Genomic DNA, 21,777 nt, shown 5'->3' on the forward strand with positions numbered 1-21,777 from the left:
TATGAATATGAACGAGACTCTTAGAATGTCCTGCCATTGGTAGGGGTCAGAACTGGGCTTCGAACTCAGGCCCTATGTTGCCATGTTAGCCTATGGCTTCCCTGGTAGCCAACCAGCTTTCAGTAAGCCACGTTAAGAGCATTTTTCAGCTGTGTCATTCAGGTCCAGGACGGTCACCTTGCAAAGAAAACAAATGTAAAACTGTCAGCCATCTGCAAGTTGAATGGTTTTATTCTGTGTTGATTTATTTACTTTTTTCCTGTCAGCCTTTGGGGCCTAGGAACCCAGCATTGGCTGTCGATCCAGTGGCTGCACCCCAGGCTAGAGTGATCAAAGCTGAGGCAGAGTTGCCACGACATGGGTTCAAGCCCTGTGGCAAAATAAAAATACATACATACATACACACATACACACATACATATGTACACTATAAATATTTTAAAAATTATGAGGCTCCTTGGCTTGGAATTTATGCCATTTTTATCTGGCAGGCCTGGGATTTGAACTCAGGATCTGGGTAAATCTACAGCACTATGGGGGAAGGGCAAGCTCACTGTGTTGGAAGACAAGAAAGTCAGGCCTGTTCCCAGGGCCTGAATTCAACCCTAGCATTAAAAAAAAATATTCGTATACATTTTAAATACATGACTTACATTTACTCTCAATTGTTTACTGCAGGGGCTGGGAAGGTGGCTCAGTGGTAGAATGCTTTCCTTGAATGCCTGAAGCCCTGGGTTCGATTCCTCAGCACCACATAAGCAAAAAGAAAAAAGCCAGAAGTGGCACTGTGGCTCAAGTGGTAGAGTGCTAGCCTTGAGCTGAAGAGCTGAGAGACAGCACCCAGGCCCAGAGTTCAAGCTCCACAACCAGACCCAAAAACAAATGTTTACTGCATATTACAGTTAGTGTATTAATTGTTTTATTTTGTTTTTAATTATTTGTTATGTATTTTAGTGAGTATGATTACATGTATAACATTTTTTACATCCTATCACATAGGACATAGATTTGCATATATATTGTACATCATACTTGAGACTCAGGACTTTGACCGGTAAGGAAAACATGTGGGACAATTGGCTTCTTTCACCAGGATTAAGTTTTTGGCATTTTTGTGATTTGAACTCAGGGCCTAGAAGGCCCACTTCATGAATGGGTCAATGTTAGCATACCAGTCTGATGCAAGTGAAGTTGTCGGGCAAATTTGAGGACCCAAGTTCATGTCCTAGGAGTGGCCAATATATGAACAGATAGATGTATAGACTGAAGTGTGTGTGTGTGTGTGTATTTGTATATGTATATGCATCTAACAATAAATGTATACAGAGACAGACATTTATGTTGATTCTAGTGTATAACTATATATAAAGTGTGATATCTATATTGTATTTATATATATATTCTATTACTACCAATTATTTGGTATAAAATTATGCCTCCATTAATTAATCACGGTAGAAGACTTAATAAAGTATTAATTAAATTAATCAATAATCTATATTTATTGTGTACAATCTTATACTAGAATGACTTGCTAATTAGTGATTCAATTAGTACATGTCAACATTCTATTAGTGCTCCTATAGATAGGAACTAGTTTCCTAGGATCTTCAGCCATGTGTAGGTGGCAGTCCTAGGATCGAACTAAGGGCCTCTGTGCATGGATTGGGCTCAGGCTTCATTGACAGCCCCCCAACCTCAGCTATGCAAGGTCACATAAAATTTTCAAGCCTAGTCACTGTCACCCAGGATGGTTACAGTGCAAAGGAAACAAAGGTAATACTGTTATGTAAAACTTCTTGGTTTATTCATCCTCCGTTTTTGTTGGTTTGATGATTTTTTGCCAGTGAAGGGAGTTGAACTTGGTTCCTAGGATCCCTGGGTCATCTGTGGGTGTAAAAGCTGCACCCCAGCTTAGGGTAATCAAGGCTGAGGAAGAGTTAGAACAACCTAATTTCAAGACCCATGCCTGCCCCCCCAACAAAAAATGTTAAGGCATTGACTTGGAATTTAGGCCATTTTTTCTGCCATACCTGGGATTTGAACTCAGGGGCTGAGTAACTCTATTGTGATCTGGGTGACATAGGAGCTCACCGCCTTGAAGAAAAGAAATTCACGAACATTTCCCAAGGCATGAATTCCAGGCCCAGGACTGGCAAAAATAATCTTTATATACATTTATAATGTATATCATATATATGTATGTATTTGCATAGATATTACATATTGTACCTAGGACACAAGATTTTCACAGCAAGGAAAACAGTTCAAAATTGGATTCTTACTCCACCTATTAACTTTGGCACTGCTGGGATTTGAACTCAGGGCCTGGAATTCCCAATTCATAAAGTGGCCATTAAGCACAGCAGCCTCAAAAAAATTTACTGCCAGGCAGTTCTCAGGACCTGACTTCTAGCCCAAGGAGTCACCAATATATAAATAGATAGAAGTGTAAATTGCTGCAAATATATATATATATATAGAGAGAGAGAGAGAGAGAGAGGGCTGGGGGAGAGAGAGATTTATAGGTTTATTTGATTGTATATTTAAATATTTAAAAATATTTATAGAATGCAAGATGTTTATATATTAAATTACATGTAATATATTACTAATAATTAATAGATATTGAATTATGCGTCCATTTAATGATGTATCATGTTTTAAGGCACAATAAAATGCTTCCTTGAGCAAAAGGAGCTCAGGGACAATGTCGAGGATCACAGTTCAAGACTCAGGACCTGCCGCAAAAAAAAGAGCCAGTAACTCCAAGTATCTGTGTATATATGCAAGTATTTCTATCAGTGAACATCCAGAGTCCCTAGGAACCCAGCTAGGAAATTTGCTTTGAATAGAATGATTTCATAGCACAGCTTTCAAGACAGTGCATGTTCCAGAGCTCTCCTCACTGTTCCCAGTGTAACTTGAGGGTTTCTCCACACCCCAGGCTGCTGGAGGACGTCTGCTTCATTGTTGGAACAGGCAAACAAAAAGCCTTACTCCTGTACAGCTGTGTAACAAACATTTCATCTGGGGCAATTAGTGAGGATGAGTGTGGGTGGGCTCTAAAGGCCAGGTGAAAAAGCCCTCCTTTTCCCCAAGCTATCTCTCTCCCCAGTGCTCTGTTTTGACAGGAAGTCTTCATTTGTGCCACCTCCTGTGGCAGGCCAAGTTCGCTGCACTCATCCTTTCTTTGCGAGACTATGTTCCAATGTTGAGACAAACTGCTACAATTAATTGAAGAGTCCTTCTGGCAGGCAACTAGGGCCCTGAATCTAATGAAATGATTCATTATTGGCAGTGTTGCCTCCCTAGGTTTCCGGAAGCTTGCTAAATCTAAGCACTTGTGCAAAATCACAATGCTTCCTGTCATCTAGGGCTGGTGAAGCACATCAAGATTTGAAACCTTTGACCTCTCCTAGTTGGGCCCTTGGTGGCTAGATTTTGGGGTTGAACACAGGATGAAGCTGCTGACCATGAGTTCAGAACAGAAGCTCAGTGTTTTCCCATTTGGTGTCACAGCTTCACTTCTGGTCTGTGTGTGTGTGTGTGTGTGTGTGTGTGTGTGTGTGTGTGTGTATGTGTGTGTGTGTGTGAGTGTGTGTGTGTGCATACACCAGTCCTGAAGGACTCAGGAACTGACCACTGACCTGAGTTTCTCTTGTACAAGGACAGCACTCTACCACTTGAGCCACAGAGCACATTAGATTTTTTTTTTCTAGTGAGGTGGCACTGAGGATTCAAGCCCAGGTTTCATGCATGCAAAGCACTCTACCCCTAAGACACATTCCTAGCACTCCACTTCAGGTTTCTTTTTTCTTATAAGTTTGAGGAGTTGAAGTCTGGGCCTGGGTGCTGTCTCTTCAGCTCAAGTCTAGAGCTCTACCACTTGTGCTAAAGAGCCCCTTCAGATTTCTGGTGGTTCATTGGAGATAACCATCTCAAGGAATTTCCTGCTCAGGCTGGCTTTGGACTGTGATCCTCAGCTCTCAGCCTCCTGAGTAGCTAGGATGACAGGCGCGAGTCACCGGTACGCAGCTTCCACTTCAAGTTTCTAAGTGGTGAATAGGAGATAATAGTCTCATGGGACCTTTTTGTGTCTGGGATAGTTTGGAACGCAGATCATCAGATTTCAGCTTCCTGAGTAGGCAGGATGACAGACCTCAGCTAAAGAAACCTAAGCTCTGACACTATACTGAAAAGAGTCGTTGGCTTCACGTGGTAGAGTGCTAGCCATGAGCCCAAGATGAAAGTCAGTGCCTCGGCTCTGAGTTCAAGGTACATGATGGAGAAAAGTAAACCAAAATAATTGTTTGCAGGAAACAACTCACTACATTCCAGTACATACATCATTTTGGCCCTGACATGGGGACATATCTGAGCCTCAACTTTCCCATCTGCACAATCATCTTACTTGTGGAGCTTTTACAAGGACCAAATGAAAGAATGAAACCCGTGAAGGACTAGGCATACAACAACTCATGAAGAACTCATCACATAGCTGTATCCCACATGCTGTCATTAGAATTAGGGTGCTTTAATCAGTATCACTATTCTTTTAGAAACACATCACAAACCTCACAAAGTTCACATCTAATGATTTAGAGGGGTGGTTTTTTTTTGGGGGGGGGAGTCAGCCACATGGATTGCACTCAAAGGTTGAGGGTACTATCCTAAGATATTTAGCTCAAGCCTAGAGCTCTGCTACTTTGAGCCAGAGGTCAGAGTTTCGCAGACTTCATGTCAGGACTGAGTTCTAAACCCACCACTGTCAGATCTCAGCCCCAGAGTATCTTGTATGACAGGGGTGAGTGAGCCGGCAGCATCTGTTTTGGTGGACCTGGGTTGCAGTGGTTTACCTCTGGCTAAGTCGGGTTAGATGTCACCTGTCAACACCAGACTCCCAGCTTGCTCTGTGATGAGGTATTTGCTGCCTATCCTTATATCATTGCAGTCAGAACATTCTATCTTCTTTTTTTTGGTGCCACTACTAGGGTCTTGAATAAGGGTCTAGACACACCCCCTATGCTTTCATCCTCAAAGCTAGTACTCGACTACTTAAGCAAGACAGCACAACTTTTGGATTTTTCTGTGCATGTGGTAGTGAGGAATCGAACCCAGGGCTTTGTATGTCCTAGGAGAGCACACTACCACTGATCCCCAGGAGTGACAAGAGTACAAACAGATAAATGTGTAGATTGGTGTATAGATAGGTAAGTAGGTAGATAGATAGATAGACAGATAGATAGATAGATAGATAGAGAGGTATATGCTTAAAACAAGAAAGAGATGTCTGTACATTATGAAATAACATATACAGTATTGCTACCGATTATTGGCAATTAAATTATTCCTTCCTTTTTTAAGTATCATGATTGAATACATGATAAAGTATTAATTGAAAATTAATGTAGTATAATTTTTGTATATAGTTTTATAATATAATAATACACTAGTAATTTATTTGTTACTTTTATAACATTTCATTTGTATGGATGTATATCAGAATGCGCCTTAGAATCTCCCACCATTCATTAGTGGCAGTATCAGGATTCAACCTCCAGGCCTAAGTTGCCTCTTTTGGCTATGGCTTCCCTAATAGCCCACCAAATATCAGCAATGCAAGGTCATGTACACTTTCTGGGCCTTGTCATTTAGACCCTGGATGGCCACAACGCAAAGGTGGAAGAAAAAGTAAAACCACCTACTTGAACTTCTGTTTTTTTTTTTTTTTTGTGAGAATACCCTAAAGAGGAGTTACAATTACATGGGCAAGATAACCAGTACCCTTCTTATCAAGCATTGTTGCCTCCTCTTTGTTTCCCCTTCCCATCTCAATTTTATCCTTCTCTTTTGGTTTTTTTTTTACTAGCCTCAAAATTTGAACTCTGGTCCTAGGATCCCAGGGTTGGTTGTGGCAGAGATGCCAAGACCTGAGTTCAAGTCCCATGCTTTGGCCAAAAAAAAAAAAATAAGGTCCTGGCTTGGAATTTGCACCATTTTTCTGGCAGGCTTTTGATTTGAACTCAGGGTCTGGGTAAATCTGTGACACTGTAGGTGAAGGGGAAGATCACCGTCCTTGAAAACAAGAAATTCAGACCAATTCCTAGAGCCTGAATTGAAGCCCCATCACTGGAAAAACTAACATTTATATATGAGATCTATTTATATTGCATGGGTTTACAGCTTATGACGTTTATTACACTTATTAATTTAGTATTATTACACATATAATGTTTCATTTCCTCATATCACCTAGGATATATTTGAATATGGATTATACATCATACTGAGACCAAGGACTGTCACAGAGAAGAAAAAAATGTGTCAAAATTAGCTTCTTACTCCACGAATAAATTTTTGGCCATGCTGGGATTTCAACTCACAATGCCCAATCCATAAATGGGGTCACAGTTTTAGCAGACCATTGTCTGGCAAACTGAGCTGCCAGGAAGTCCTGAGGACCTGTGATCAAGCCACAGTAGTGTGCAATATATAGATAGATAGAAAGATAGATAGATAGATAGATAGATAGATAGATAGATAGATAGATAGATAGATAGATAGATAGATAGATAGATAGATAGATAGATAGATAGATAGATAGATAGATAGATGTATATATATGTGAGTATGTGTATATATATATGCATATATATTCAGTGAGGGAATGTTAAGATATTATATATATAACCAATTATTAGTGATTACATTATGCCTCCATTTAATGAAGTATTATGGTTGAATACTTACAAAATCTGTAATTAAAAATTAGTCAAAACCCTTCCATTAGGTGCTAGAATGGAAGATATAAATCCAGTAATTTGTGTGTGGCACTCTAAAATAGAATCAAGAATTAACTGCAAATTATTACTTTTATGCATTCCATTAGCATTCACATGAATAGGAATGAGTTTGTCAGATTCTCCCTCCATTTGTGGGGGGCAGTCCTAGCATTCGAACTCCAGGCCTGGGTAGTTTTCTTCGAATGCAAACGATTAAAAAAAGAAGAAGAAAAAATGTCATGTCAAAACCAACTTTACAATGTCAGTGTGGGGGGGGAGGGGGGTATAATTGGGTGGGGGGAGGGGGGAGGCTGGGAAGGGAGGTGAAGGGTAAACAAAGGAGGAGGCTGCAATGCTTGGTAAGAAATGTATGCATTATCCTGCCCATGTAATTGTAGCCCCTCTGTACAGTATGTTCTCAAATAAAATAAAATAAAATTTAAAAAAGAAAAAAAAAAAGAAGAAGAAAAGAAAGCCAGGTTTCAGCAGCTTCTGCCTATAATCCTAGCTCCTCAGGAGGCTGAGATGTAGAGAATGCCAGTTTGAATTCAGCTGGGGCAGGAAATTTCCTGACACTCTTATTTCTAAAAGACCACAGGGAAAAAAATGCACACATGGGTGGGGCTGTGGCTCAAGGGCAGAGCACTACCCTTGAGCAAAAGGAGCTCAGGGACAGCGCCTAGGCTCATAGTTCAATCCCAGACCTGCCAAAAAAAAAAAAAAAAAAAAGGAGGCAGTAATTCTATGTCTCTGTGTATGGATGGATGGTTTATGGATGATGGGCATTCAGCAGGTTGCCCATGCCCAGCCCCCAAACCTGGGCAAGCTGGGACAAGCACTGAGACAATACTAAGTCTGAGCCAGCAGCTTGAACAAAGCATCCTTCTCTGCCATTTAAGTACTGAAGCCCCAAAGACTTTGCCTGGGCTGGTGTGTGCAACAGGTGCATTATGTTGTGGGTGAGGTGTCCCATCAGGACACCTAGAAGCCAGCCACTGCCTCCAGGGAGACCACACTTCCTAGGCTGTAGGATTTGTCCAAGTTTCTGGCTCCATATTCTAGATCCCTCTGTAGGATGTGGGGCCTGGTGCCTATCACTCATTCATCATTCCTGACTGCCAAGTCTCAGGCTGGTCCCAAATCCTGGGAAAGATAGGACATAGCCAGTGATTTCTGTGCCGAAAGGGGTTAGCCAATAAATTCCACCCTCATAGCTCCTGTTAGAAGTGAGCCTTGGGCTGCGAATGTGGCTTAGTTGTAGAGTGCTTACCTAGATTGCATGAAGTCATGGGTTCTATTCCTCTGTACCACAGAAAAAGAAAAAGCCAAAAGTGGCACTGTGACTTAAGTGATAGAGCGCTAACCTTCAGAAAAGAAGCTCAGGAACATGCTCAGTCCTTGAGTTTAAGCCCCAAGACTGTCAAAAAAATAAAAAGGGACCCGGTTGAGACATATTCTTCTGGGACTCAGAGGAGGGCCGAGGTTAGAAGTAAGAGGTAGAGGTCAGGTACTGGTGGTTCACCCCTGTAATCTTAGCTACTCAAGAGGCTGGGATCTGAGGATCAAAATTACAAGCAGGAAAGACTATGAGACACTTTTCTCCAATTAAACACCCAAAAAGCCAGAAGTAGAGCTGTGGTTCAAGTATTGGTGTGTTAGCCTTGAACACAAAAGCTCAGGGATACTGTCAAGGTGATGAATTCAAACCCCCCAGTCTTGCAAAACACACACACCAGTCAGCCTTCACAAGTTCCATCTCTAGCAATTCCATATTTTTTTAAAAAAAGAGGGAAAAGCGAAGGAAAGAGTTGCTCCAGGAGGTGATACAACCTGTGCCAAAATTCCACAGGAGTTATAAGATGTGGAACAGGACAGAGAGCCTCAGGCAGAAGGTACAGCATGGGCAAAGGTCCTGAGGTATGGTGTAGAGCCGGTGGTGTGGGTGGAATGAAGGTTCTGTGGCTTCAGACAAGTCTGGCAGGACATTCAAGGCTGGGTCAAGGTTTGTACTTGAATCACAGGTAGGGCAGAGGGTGGGGACCCAGAATGGGGCCCAGGGGGAAGATTAGCTTGGATTTTCACCATGTACCCCAGCCATTTTCAGTGGCTGGAAGCCTATTTTTCACAACTCCTGACCCTCAGAGGCCTCCTTTGCATGGAGGAGTCAGGGCAAATGCAGGGAAGAACTCTTTCTTAAGAAAAGTTTCTAGCCATCAGTGGCTCAACCCCTGTGAATCCTAGCTATCCAGGAGACTGAGATCAGATATAGCGGGTCAAATACAGCTCAGGAGAAGAAAGTTGGTGAGACTCTTTTCTTGCCAATGAACTACCAAAAGACAGAAATGGAAATGTGGCTCAAGTGGTAAAGTGCCAGCTTGAGAAAAAGTTAAGAGACCAGGGCTCAAACTGAGTTCAAACCCCAGTACTGGCACAGAAAAAAAAATAAAGAAAAGCTTTAAGAAGCTCCTAGCCCACTGTGGTGAAAGGCCAGGTCAGCTAAGTGCATGTGGCTCTTACATGTCCTCCTAGATCCTCAGGAAGCTGAGATCAGAGGATCGTGGTTCAAATCCAACCCTGGAAGAAAGTCCAGGAGACTCTGATCTCCAAGGAACCATCAGAAAACTGGAGAACATGCTGTGGCTCAAGTGGTAAGCTGAAGAGCTGAGCTACAGTGCCCAGGCCCAGAGTTTGAGCCCCATGACCAACACCTGCTTGTAGCTCACTCTGTGACTCTAGGCAGAGTACTTTACAATGGGCCCCTGAGAGTCGGGTCTCCCAATGTCTAGGTGTCTTCAGAGCAGTCTCTTTGGCGGCCTTTGTGTATGGAACAGGCCACAGTATCAGAGAAGGGTCCCGCCTTGGGGCATGGAGGTCATCAGCCTGGTCATCAGAATGGCATCAGTCATGGGTACAGTGTGCATCTGAGCAGTAAACTGATGTCTCAGACCACGGTTCTGGGCCAGGAGGGCCAGGAGCTGCAAGATGGCACAGCAGGTAATGCCTACTCATGCGGGTATCACAAGTTTGCGACTCTGTCAGGCACACCTTGGGCAGGTGTTGAGTTGGGCTCATGAAAGACTTGTAGGCTCAGGTATCCACATCTGGCTGGCTGATGCTTGTAGCAGTCGCTATCCCAGGAGTCACAGGGCTCGGAGCCCTGCTTTCCTCTCCACTGCTTGGGGACAGATGAAGTCTTCAATCTTGGACTGACTACAAAGGAGCATCCATAGTGTCCTTCCCTTGGTCCTGTGGCCCCGTGCACGGATGGAGGGCAGATTCCATGGAACTTCCTGCCATGGCCCAGACCCACTTGGCCCAAGAAGGACTTATGGAGAAACCACTTGATCTACTTTGAGAGTTTACTATGACTATGCCTCAGGAGTGCCCCCAGTTCTAGCTCAGCTCATCATTAACAACTTCCTGTGTGTGTGTGTGTGTGTGTGTGTGTGTGTGTGTGTGTGTGTGTCTGTGTGTGTGTGTGTCTGTGTGTGTGTGTGTGTATGTGTGTATGTGTGTGAGCATGTGCATGTGTGCATGCATACCCATGCATCTTTGTGCTAGGGCTTGAACTCAGGGCCTGGGATCTGTCCCTCAGTTTTTCTGTTCAAGGCTACCACTCTACCAGTTGAACCACAGCTTTTCTTCCAGCTTTTGGGTGGTTATTTGCAGAAGGGACTCTCACACACTTTTCTAGCTGGACTGACTCTGAATGGTAATCCTCACATCTCAGCCTCCTGAGGAGCTAGGAATAGGACAGCATCAGCTAGTAGCATCTGGCCACACTTTCCTTCTTGGCTAAAACAGAGTACCTCTCTCTCAGCCAAGTACCCAGCTGCAGCTACCCCTCCTAACTCAGGCTTCAAAGGAAACATTCCCTCCCCTGAGGACAAAGAAATAGGATCAAGTTTGAGCTTTATGTTCTCCACACAGTCAGGGGCTGCTGGGAGCTGATGTGGAGGTCAGAGGATCTAGGCCAGGGCAAGTAGACAATGTGTTAGAACAGAAGAGAGTATGAGAAGACATCCTTGTACCTAGATGCCAGTGGCTCATGTCTGTAATCCTACATACTCAAGAGTGACACCTGAGGATCAATCAAGATTCAAAGCTAGCCTGGGCAGACTCTTCTCTCCAATGAATCACCAAAAACACTGGAAAGCAGAGCTACCCTAGTTCAAGTGGTACAGCACCAACCTTGTGCAAACAAGCTAATGGATACCACCGAGGCTCTGAGTTCAAGCCCTGGTAAACACACACACACACACACACACACACACACACACACACACACACACACACACACACACTTACACGTGCACGTACACACACATACACACGGTAACATCTTTAGCAGTTGCCAGTGGCTTATACCATCAAACCCAGCTACTCAGAAGCTGAGTTCTTAAGATGGCAGCTTGAAGCCAGCCCAGGCAGGAAAGTCCACTAGACTCTTCTCTCCACTAAACTAGTAAAAAGGTTGAAAGGTGAGCTGTGGCTCAAGTGGTAGAGTGTTAGCTCAGGGACAGTGCCTAGGCCCTGAGTTCCAGTTCTGAGATATTTTTTTCTTAATAGACACCCTTTGCCATCCCCATACCCACAGGCCATACATCCATATTTTGGTTATCCTAGATCTCACTTCCACTCCTGCCACTTCCACAGCACTGCCACAAGAGGCTGGTGTGTGGCCAGCACTGGATTAAGAAGTGAACATACACAAGGGGGACATAGCCAGATCAAGGCTATTGCTCCAGAACATTGAGGTATTGGCCATACCAGTCTCTCATCCCCCAGTTCCCTGGCTATGGAATCTAAAGTCTGTGCCTCTGTATTCTGGGCATCTGAAATTGTCTAGAAGGACCTAGAGAGGCCCAGCTGGGGCTGGAAGATACTTTCCTGTGGTAAGGTACATTGACATTTCCTAGACACTGACAGATACTTCCAAGCCACCATGGCTTCACCTCCCATGTAGCCCCAGAAGATCCTTGGTTGGGCAGCCTTCAGTCAGCTGTCATGCTTGAGTTGGCCAGAGCCACTGGCAACCGCCCTTCCCCCACTCCACTACCAGCCTACAGGAAGGGACATGCAGCCAGAAGCCCAACTGAGAAAAAGTACAGGACATCACATGACTGAGTCCTCGCCCCCCTCACCCTGTTGTCAGGGGAGAACCTATGCCCGCCTGACCTGCTAACGCAGAATCCCCTGAAGGTGGCCAAAGACATGGATAACCAGACTTGGGCCCCAAAGAAAAGCTGGAATATGCAGGTCTCTGGCAATTTAAGACTCATTGTAGACCCTGGTAGTGGGCTAAAGGCAAGGTTGCTGTGCAGGAAGGGCACCAACTGAAGTCAGAAAGAGGCAAAAAGGCACCAATGAAGGGGACAGAGAAAGATGAGGGAAAAATACACACACACACACACACACACACACACACACACACACACACACACACACACACACACACACACCATGGGTAGCCCAAGGCCTCAGCAGTCCCTGAGCACCTTAACTTCCCAACCCTTGAGAAGATGGCACTACCATCCTCAGACCAACTGTAGACAAAGATGGCACTACCATCCTCAGACCAACTGTAGACAAAACTCAGAAACTCTCACATGTCTGGAATGGCTCATGACACAGCATGCCATTTCCTACTGTACACACCGCTATGTAGAATACTCAGCTACCTTATTTTTATTTGTTGGTCATGGGGTTTGAAGTTTGGGCTTGTGCGCAGTCCCTCAGCTCTTCAGTTGAAGGTGCACGCTCTACCACTGGAGCCACAGCACCACTTCCGGTTTTCTGGTGGTTCACTGGAGATAAAGTCTCACATATTTTCCTGCCCAAGCTAGCTTTGAAACTCTATCCTCAGATCTCAGCCTCCTGAGTAACTAGGATTACAGTTGTGAGCCACTGGCAACTCCTGGCTTCAGTCACCTTCTCACACCCAGGGTAAACCCACCTTGTCAGGTCACAAACCACATGCAACCCTTCCCTTCAGACTTTGACACCAGCATACAAAACCATTCTGCCATGGATGGGGAGAATATAATTGACACTACCCTCCCACCGCTATTCCCATTCGCCACTCCCTGCCTAAGAAAGGCCACGACCTCTGGAGTTCTTGGTAAGGCAAAGCCCACCATGCTGTAACTTCACCCTTGGGCAAAACTGGGCAGTTCTTAGAAATGTCTGTACTCTGAGGCCAGCACCTGGTCTCCCAAACCACAGCAAACCCACTCCTTCACCATCTCTTGCAGGCAAGGGCAAGGGGTGTCTTTCTTTCTTGTTTTTTTTTTTTTTTTTTGGTTGAGGGTGTTAAACTCAGGGCTTGGGTACTGTCCCTGATGATGATTTTTGCTCAAGGCCAGTGCTCTACCATTTGAGCCATGGTGCCACTTCTGGTTGGAGATTGGAGATGAGACTCTCCTGGGACATTCCTGACTGTGCTGGGGAAACAAGATACTCCCGAGTAACCAGGATGACAGCCATGAGCCATCAGCGCATGGTTTACGGTGTCTCAGACTTTAGAATTTCCAACTAGTCCTCCTCTAGACACTCCCACCTAGTCACTCCTCTAGATCCCTTAGGGACAGCAAAGGGAGGCTCAGGATCTGGGTAGTGCCATAGGCACTAAAGTGCCCCTTCCATATCACTACTCCTCTCTAACCTCCCATCTGCCTCCTCTGGAAGGCATGGTCATCTGGGGCAGATCAGACCCACTAGGACTTCTGGGGCCTGCCCTGTATCCCCCTGCCCCACCCAACCGGTATCTGAGGATTTCTGGGGCCAGCTGTTCCATGTCGTGGTGGAAGATGTTGGGAGGGTTGCTGATAACTGGGTCCAGGGGATGCCAGGGCAGAAGGAGTGTCCAGCTCCCCTCTGTCAAAGAAGGAGACACATAAAAATGGATGGATCTACTAAGAGCTACAGGGCATAGCCATCCACCTGTCACCAAGGACTCTTGGAGTGCTGTTTTATGTTGACAGTCTAAGGGCTATACCTCGGGGTTTAGGTGCTATACACAAGCGTCTTTTGGTCGAGGCCAGTGCTCTTCCACCTGAGCCACGGTGCCACTTCCAGCTTTTTCTGTGTATGTGGGACCTAGGAATAGAACCCAGGGTTTCCTGTGTGCTAGTCGAGCCCACTACTGCTAAGACAGAATCCCAACCCTGGATAGCTGTTCTTCTGTAACCCCTCAGGCGTGTCTCAGGACAGTCTTGCACATCTGTACTGAGTTTCTCAGCAGCAGCTCTGGCTGAAAGTGAACATGCTCCTCTATGTTGTTCTTTATGTACAGCACCTTTGCTCTGTGTGCTTCCTGTCAGAAACTCCTTGTTAAGCAAGACCCCTTTTCAAGTGCTGCTTCTAAGAAGCCTGCTCCAATCACCCTGGCAGAGTGGGGTCTTCTCTCCTCTGCAGGATGTTGGCCTTGTCACGCTCTCCCTTCCTGCTGGTGTGGGTTGAAAGCAGATGAAGGGGAAGGTCTGGCTTTTACCACCCAATTTCTGAAGGCTCTGATACACTACCCAGGGACTGGTTCAGTATCACACTCCGTGAGAGGGCACTCGAGGCCCAGGCAGTCTGGGGGCAACAACATGGGTCCATTTCTTTGGTGGGCTTGAACTGAGGATCTGGGAGTTGCGTCTGTGAGTTTTTGTGCTCAAGGCTGGTGCTTTACCACGTGAGCCACAGCTCCACTTCTGACTTTTTGGTGGTTCCATGGAGAGAAGAGTCTCACCAGCTTTCCAGCTTATGGCTGGCTGCAATCTTTGATCCTGAGATGTCAGGATGTCAGGTGTGAACCTGAGACAGTGCCATGGACCGGCTCTGTCGGGACGACGGAGGACACCTGGTGGAGGTAACTGGAACAGGTGGGGAGATAGCAAACAGACAACTCACACACAAGAGGAGTGAATGCTGAGTGCGATTTATTGCAGAGGATAACAAGCTTTTATAGCAAAAGTCTCCATGAGAAAGGGCAAAAAGTTACACAATCTTGTTGCAAGACTTCGTTCTTGGGTGGTCACCAGCTGGTCGCCTGATCTTGTTTTTTGGATGACGAGTTATGACGATAGGCACTTGTTTTCGGCTTTACCTCTATTTTTAAGAAATACAATTGGTTTTGATGTTTATCACCTATTAACCATTAACCAGAGCATATGGGCAAAGTGCTGGACAGAAAGGCATGAACTCTAGTACTTTACTATTATTTTTGTTTAGTTTTGTACTTTATGTGTTTTAAATCTTTTCTAAGCAATTGTGCTTCTTTGCCATTCTTTAGAGGGTCCCCAATTTGTGGCCAAAAATCATGATATTCAGTATACTTAGTTAAATCTGGCCATATATCAAATTTAAGCTCATAGTGTCTTCTCTGTAACCCATTCACAAAATTTTTTACTCTTTTTCATAGAGGCCTTAACTGTCTCATAAGATCTTTCTTGTTTCTTTTTTTTTTATAATAAGCACTAGATCTAGCGAGTCTCTCAGTAAATAGAGAGTAATAGGAAGTTCTTTCTCCTAAGTAGTTTACCCAACGGTTGCCATCCTTATCATACACACCTGTAAAAGGCTATGGATCTGGGGGAAGTCTTTGGGGTCCTCTAGATAATGGAGGATTCCACCGTTTTCTTCTGATAAGTCATTGCCACCTTCCATCTAACAACCTTTTAGGAATCTTATTTAGCTTTTGGTCTAAATATCCCTCTACATCTTTCTTATCTACAGGATATCTATATGGGTCTATTGTATATGTTTCAGGATTAAAGGGAAGTCTCCAATAGCCATGCACTCTTTTTGTTTTAGCCGTGCCGACAGCTTCTTGTAAATCTCTTACAAACAATTCCTTCTGCTGAAGTGACGTCATGAAACCCCCAATACTTTTATATTTACTTATGACTTGTCTAATAGCCTCCATAAGAGGGGCTTTTAGGGTAGCACTTAACTCTGGTGAGTTAGTCATATTCTTAGGACACTCATCGGATGTTGGAGTCATCAACACTTCCAAGAAAGAGCCCTGAATAAGGGAACGTTGAGCATGAGTAAGTAGAACAAACAGCAGGAACAGTAAAAGATTAATAGGCACTCCTATACAGCGAAGAAAAGAAAAACAGGAACAGAAACATATCTTTACCAGGGGCTTGCCAGCCTTTCCAGGAGGTAGGCCTCTTTGATGCCCCATTTTCTGAGGTAGACTTCGGTGAAGTCCCATTCTCAGAGGTAGGCCTCTTTGAAGCCCCATTCTCTGAGGTAGACTTCAGTGAAGTCCATTCTCAGAGGTAGGCTTCTGTGAAGCCCCATTCTCAGGTCTTAAAGTAGGTGTTCCATGCTAAGCAGACGCCGCCGGAGTAGGCATGGCAGTGACGGGTACCAAAGCCTTTCTTTTGAGCTTCTTTTTATCTCATGTCAAGTAGCGAGCCCTAGTTAAAATAGTCATTTACAGGGGATCAAGTTCCTCTCCTAGGTCAGTTAATCCAAGGAGATGAAGTGTCTTTGGAAAAAGCTAGTCTGAATTGGCCTGGGTGAGTATGTGTGTGTGTGTGTGTGTGTGTGTGTGTGTGTGTGTAAGTTTTGGGGATACCTACTTTATCTCTCCGGTTCCTTATCCTCCCTGTGGTGAGTACAACCAGGCTCCCCACCCCAAGGAAGGCGGGCAGGGGAGGGTACACAAGGTCACATTGAGTGGAATGATCTGAATTCTATCCTTCAACTGAAGCCTGGAAAGATAATGGAGAGAAGGAGAAGTTTAGAGGAACATCAAGAGAAGCCCATTATCTTTGGATACAAGTACCAGAGAGAAGACTGAATCCATCCTTTTTGGTAGTAAGGTAACAGACGCCCATTCTTCATTTATTTCATTATTTTTTGTGAGTCCTAGGGCTTGGATTCAGGGCCTGATTGTCATCCCTGAGCTTCTTTTACTCAAGGATGAGGCTCTACCACTTGAGCCACAGCACCACATCTGGATTTGTGTGTGTGGTGGGGTGGTTGTTGCTTTATGGGAGATAAGAATCTCACAGACGCTCCTGTCCTGGCTGGCTTTGAGTCACGTCCATAAGACCTCAGCCTCCCCAATAGCCAGGATGATGTGCAGGAACCACCGACACCTGACCACCACCATCCACTTATAATCCCCTAGGGCAAGTGCTGGACCACCTGCACTGCACCCCCTTGTGAGTGGGAAGCAGACATGGGTGGGTTTGATACTTCAACAGCCTACATACCTTTGAGCATTGTTCCAGGTCAGTCTGATTGCGGCTTCCTCGTCATACACAGCAATGACTTGGCTCTGTCACAAGAACAAATGTCCCCCAGGAGGTGGCAGTTCTGGGGTCTTTCCTCTTCACACTGCCCCCACTCCTCAAAATGACACCCCAGCAAAGCGATATAGACATAGAGTGAATTCATTTTCTTATAACCAGGGTCTGGCCAGAAAGGTAACAGTGAGGAATCCCGATGCAGACCAGCCTGAGCATATATTGAGACTCTATCTCAGAAATGCCCAAGACAAAAAGTCTTGGCTCGCATGTTAGAAGACCTGACCGGCAAGTCTAAAGCCTTGAATTCAAACCCTAATATACCAAAAAGAATCAGAAGCCCTGGTGCCAGAGGCTCATGCCAATAATCCTAGCTACTCAGGAGGCTAAGATCTGAAGATCACAGCTCAACATTTAAAATAGGGTTGGCCTCACCCATCAGACATCATGATAAGACCCAAAGTCTGAACCATGAAAGTGTGCTCCATATTAACAGGGCTCTCATCCTTACTAAGTGCTGGCCATGCTCTTTGTCCCCCTGGGGAGCCACCCCCTGTGGGCTCCACCCCCAGGTCCTCCTAAGCTCCTTCTGCCACCAACCAGGCCCAAGGAAGTAGACAGCTCCAGGACATACAAATCCCTTGGTCTTATAATTTAGCAGTGCTGAGTCCCCATCAAGCATCTCACCCTTTCAGGTCCCCAGACCTCAACCACAAAGTACATGTACCCACCAAAGAAAGCACGCAGAAGTTACCAAAGGGTCCACTGCTCCTTGTTACAGCCCACTTCCACACTCACACACACACACACACACACACACACACACACACACACACACACACACACACACACACATACACACACACAACCTGCAGGGGTGGTTCATGTTTGTCTTCCATGCTACTCAGGAGGCTGATGTTTGAAGATCACAGTTCAAAGCCAGCCCATTCTGGAAAGACTGTGAGGCTCTTATCTACAGTGAAACACCAAAAATCTAGAGGTGGAGCTATGGCTCAAGTGTCAGAGCAAAAGCTTTGATCACAGAAGCTCAAGAACAGCACCTAGACCCTGAGTTCAAGGCCCAGATCTTCTAACTCCAAACACACACACACAGACATAGACACAGACACAGAAACACACACACATGCACACACACACACACATACACACACACACACACACACACACACACACACGGACAGCCCAAGGCTTCGGCAGTCCCTGAGTACAGACCCATGAACTGTCTCAATTAGGATCACATCCTACCCTCAAGAAGGTGGCACTACCGACATCAGACCTACTATAGAAAAACCAGTAAGCCTCTCACATATCTGGAATGTATCATAGTCCAACATGGCAGTTCTTAATGTACATACTGCTATGCCGAAAACTTAGCCCCCTCTTTTTTTTGTAGTTGGTCATGGGGTTTGAACTCTGGACCAGGGTGCTGTCCCTCAGCCCTTCAGCTGAAGGTGAGCAATATCCCACTTGAGCCACAGCACCAAATCCTGTTCTCTGGTGGTCCATTGGACATCAAGTCTCACAGACTTTTCTGCCCAAGCTGGCTTGGAACCATGGTCTTCACATTTCAGCCTTCTGAGTAGCTAGGATGACAGTTGTGAGCCACCAGCGGCTTCCGGCTTCACCTCATCAGGCCACAATCTTCTTTCAACCCTTCACTTCAGACTTTGTCACCCAGCATCCAAATCCGTCCTTCAATGGAGAGAATACAGACACAATAATCCCACCCCTGCACCCATTTGCCCACTCCCTGCCTGCCACAGTCCAAGTCCTCTTGAAGCTCTGGCTTCAAACTGGGGCAAACGGGGAGTTCTTAAAAATGTCTGTACATTGAAGCCAGCAGATGGTCTCCCAAACAAAGCCTCTCCCACACACACACCTCCACCATTTTGCTTTCTTTTTTCAGTTGTGGGGCTTGAATTCTGGGCCTGGGTGCTGTCCTTGAGTTTTTCAGCTCAAGGCAAGCACTCTACTATTTGAGCCACAGCACCACTTCCAGTTTTCAAGTGGTCCGTTGGAGATAAGAATCTCAGGGTCTTTCCTGCACATGATAGCTTTGAACCATGATGCTCAGATCTCAGCTTCTAAGTACCTAGGATGGCAGCCATGAGCTACTGGCACCTGGCCAAAGATAATTTTCCATCCTTTTCATCCTATCCCCTCAGGAGACTGATATCTGAGGACTACAGTTGGATTCCACCCATGGCACAAAGTCCATTAGAACTTTTTTCTACAATTAAACACCCAAAAAAGTTGGAAGTGAAGCTTTGGCTCAAATGGTAGAGTGCTAGCTTTGATCATCAAAGACAAGGGATAAAACCCAGTCCTTAGTTTCAAGCTTTTTCTAGCAAAGACCCACCCAAAAAGGGAAGCAGGTTGGTACACGGGAGCTCAAAGTTCACACATAATACTCAGGACTCCCAGAACAGACCCCATCCGGCTCTGATTCTCTAGATTCTATGTCCTACATCATGGCAGTCTTAGATGGGACTGACCATGCACCAACTTAGGATGTTGAAGTACAATCTCATACTGAGGATCCCCTGACCTTATCAAAGACTCAGGATCTCTCATTCTCCTACCTTGACACTGGGCAGCAAGGTGAGTTGCAGTTATCCAACCACAGGATGTGAATATGAAAGGATTTCTCTGCCAGGGACTCCAACTGGAGGGGCTCTAGGTCCCTCTCTCTCTGGAAGAAAAGTGCTGGTCCATCCCAGGAATGTTCCTAGGTTGTAAGTATCCTCAAAGAAACAACCCTGCTCAGAGCCCAGTGCCTCTTGTTTTCCCACCAGCCTCTATCCAAGCCTGCCCCACCTTCAGTCAGCCCTTTCTGAATCCCAGATATGCCATGTAGACTAAAGGTTGAGCCAGCAAAGAGACCCACCTCTGCCTCTGAGAATGGCAGTCACGTGGTCCTAGTGCCCTCTACAGGAAGTCTCGAAGTAACTCAGGTCTCCACTCCTTCCTCATTCCCTGACTCTCCTGTGCCAGTGACCCACTTACCTCTGTCTATGGTGGCGGAATAAACACCGGGAGTGTCATCTTCTGATTGAGCCAACGAAAGTCCCAGTCCCCAAGGATGTACTGCACAGGCATCCTGCAGTGGACAACAGCCAGGCAGTCAATGGTGAACCCAAGGTTCCAGGACTCTTAATAGAAGTGTGGCTGGGTCAAAGACTCTATAACTGGTGGTCTATAGTGTCAGGAAAGGTCATGGCTCCAATGTCCTGAAACACCTGATCTTGGATCTTCCTACCTCTTCCCTCAACCCAACACCTCCCTAGCCCTTAGACAATTTCTTATTATCTGTCCAGGAAGTAAACTTGCTGGAGCTGGGATAATTGAAACCTGGTGACCCGCCCTGAGCCCTAGGTCCTTCCTGAGGCTGCTTCCCCCTGCAGTTGGTGACCACACAGCTCCTGGATGTCATGAAGTTGCTGAAGGGTCAGTGGCTTAATCCTACATACTGGCTATAGGCTCTGAAATGTTACCCACAGAGATTGTGAGTGGTTGGCTTTCTTGATCCAGGGACTCCAAACCAAGGCTCGCATGCTCCCTTCTTCCTTCCTTTCCTCTTTTTTTCCCTTCGTCCTTCCTTCCTCTCTCTCTGTTTCCTTCCTTTGTCTCGCTCCTGGCCTTGAATTCAGAGCCCGGGTGCTGTCCCTGAGCCTTTTTACTCAAGGCGACCAGTCTACAGCTTGAGGTACACATCCATTTCTGGCATTTCTGGCAGTTGGAGATAAGAGTCTTATAGTCTTTCCTGTCTGGGCCTTAAGCCTTGATCCTCCCATCTCAGCCTCCTAAGTAGCTAGGATGACAGGCATGAATCCCCAGCATCCAGTTCAAACCAAGGTTTCTTCATGTGCTGTGGAACCAGCACCAGAACCTTTCATCATCTATGACCCCCACTCCCTTACTCCCTTGAGCATGGCGCATACTGTAACTCTTTGTTGGATTACTAAATGAGCATCTGTCTATGACAATATTATAGAAAAGTCCCATTCAATTCATGTAAGTATCCTGGGGGAGGGCGGGGGGAGGCAAAGCCTGATGTAGCTCTCCCACAGTTCTCCCTCATCCCTCTTCCCACTCTCCTGATGCCACCACACTTAACTGTTTTGGCTCCCAGGATGTGAGCCACGATGTGCTCGTTGGATTCTGGGGCCATTGGGATGCCTATCTTCTCAAAGATCTCTGTCCAGTGGCCGACCAACTCTGTGGCACTCCATGCCCCCTCAGGTGTGAATGAGGTTGCCGTGAGCTGAACCCCTGGCTCAAGTGGCCTCCTTTCCTCTCCGTGGGGCCAGACAGGATGGTCCACTATATCTGGCCCCAAGTTTCATGTTACAGAGAAAGGATTCTCGAGGCATCCCAGATCTCTAAATCTCCCACAGTCCATTGCAGGTGCTGAAAATCATCTCTGCTCACAGCTGGCAGGCTGGGGATGGTGAGGTCACTCTCTGCTCCCCATGACATCCTTGACTGTGGTGATCACCCTAGAGAGAGCTGTAGAAGAATCAGCAGCTGCCAGAGAAAGGCAGTCAAGGCACGACATTCATAGCAGGAGACCATCTGGCTTGGGAACTCTGTGTGTTCCACTTTGAACTTCACTGTCTGACCGCTGAATTGGTTCATGTAATTTGACCCATGAACCCAGGCATTAGTGGAAATTGCCAGCTTCAAGAAAAAAAAAACCTGGAAAAGGTGGCATATCACTT

General features: G+C 45.7%; 1 pseudogene; it reads right to left on the minus strand.

Annotated features, from left to right (window-relative positions):
- LOC138807730 (tubulin beta-2 chain-like) overlaps positions 1–21,227 on the minus strand; it is a 174,082-nt pseudogene extending 152,855 nt beyond the window's left edge.
- Between the last annotated feature and the right edge of the window lie 550 nt (positions 21,228–21,777).

The sequence above is a fragment of the Dipodomys merriami genome, unplaced genomic scaffold (assembly GCF_024711535.1).
Source record: "Dipodomys merriami isolate MVZ:Mamm:240054 unplaced genomic scaffold, mDipMer1.0.p SCAF_43, whole genome shotgun sequence".
In the NCBI taxonomy this organism is placed as follows: Eukaryota; Metazoa; Chordata; class Mammalia; order Rodentia; family Heteromyidae; genus Dipodomys; species Dipodomys merriami.